The sequence below is a fragment of the Nannospalax galili genome, unplaced genomic scaffold (assembly GCF_000622305.1).
Source record: "Nannospalax galili isolate Female #2095 unplaced genomic scaffold, S.galili_v1.0 scaffold216, whole genome shotgun sequence".
NCBI lineage: Eukaryota > Metazoa > Chordata > Mammalia > Rodentia > Spalacidae > Nannospalax > Nannospalax galili.
This window is the reverse complement of record NW_008339003.1, coordinates 368,397-368,968: the sequence shown is the minus strand read 5'-3', so window position 1 is coordinate 368,968 and position 572 is coordinate 368,397.

The following is a 572-nucleotide window of genomic DNA, read 5'->3' as shown; positions in this document are numbered from 1 at the left end:
CCCCGTGGTTTGTAGCCCCCCCCCCCCAGCACCCTGTCTCCCTGCAGCATGCCTAATGTATTCCCTGGTGATTCCGAGCATTAATTAGTTGTTTAATAGGAGTATGACTAAAAATGTAAAAGAAGGATTAGGAGCGTGAAACGTATGTCCAGCTCCTTCCCCACACTCGAGGAGGGAATGAGAATCACTCTGTATCTTCTATTTCTCCAGGAGCCATTTGCATTTCCCACCAGCTGCTCACTTCAGCTGCGCTGGTGCTGGGCAGGCGAGGACCCAAAGGCTCCACAAGAAGTCAGCAGCCGCAGGGATCGGGCTTAACCAGGCCCGGTCAGGGAGACTCCAAACAGAGAGGGCAGGGCAGGGGAACATCAGCTGCCCTGGTGGCAAACCTCTGAATCTTCAGAGTGGGGAGGTAGTTGTCTGGGCAGATTTGCCGGGCTACTCCGTGGGGCTCCTTTCTCTTTTCTCAAGTCTTGATTTTCACATTTCTCCCACTTTTCTGTGTATTTCCCAGCCTCACCGTCAGCTTATGGTCATACTAATGGGCTACCTTGATTTCTATAAAATGAAAG